Source organism: Macadamia integrifolia, chromosome 2 (assembly GCF_013358625.1).
Source record: "Macadamia integrifolia cultivar HAES 741 chromosome 2, SCU_Mint_v3, whole genome shotgun sequence".
NCBI classification, from domain to species: domain Eukaryota; kingdom Viridiplantae; phylum Streptophyta; class Magnoliopsida; order Proteales; family Proteaceae; genus Macadamia; species Macadamia integrifolia.
In genome coordinates this window covers 36,964,376-36,964,677 of record NC_056558.1, presented here as the reverse complement: position 1 = coordinate 36,964,677, position 302 = coordinate 36,964,376, and the positions used below count along the sequence as shown (strand labels likewise).

The following is a 302-nucleotide window of genomic DNA, read 5'->3' as shown; positions in this document are numbered from 1 at the left end:
AAAAAAAAAAAAAAAGAGGTTATTATTCATCATGAGTTCAAGGTTTGCCTATCAAAATGTATGATAGGAGACCACCATTCTCTGTCCAGAAGTCCAAACATTTTGTATCTTAAGCAAATCATGCAATTTGTCCCTCCAAAATTAATAGATAAATCACATGAGTTTCAGAAGAAAAAAAAAGCCCATGCAACTCACCCACATATTAATATAGTCGCACCCTAAAACTACATCAAAATAACAGAGATACTGATGTTGTTGCATTAGGCATTAATCATGTATGGAAGTGTTTAACCCCCCCCCCC

At 34.8% G+C, this 302-nt stretch overlaps 1 protein-coding gene across 4 annotated transcripts in view; it reads right to left on the bottom strand.

Annotated features, from left to right (window-relative positions):
• LOC122070177 (serine/threonine protein phosphatase 2A 57 kDa regulatory subunit B' beta isoform-like) overlaps positions 1–302 on the bottom strand; it is a 14,329-nt gene that overhangs the window by 10,013 nt on the left and 4,014 nt on the right. The window lies entirely within an intron of this gene.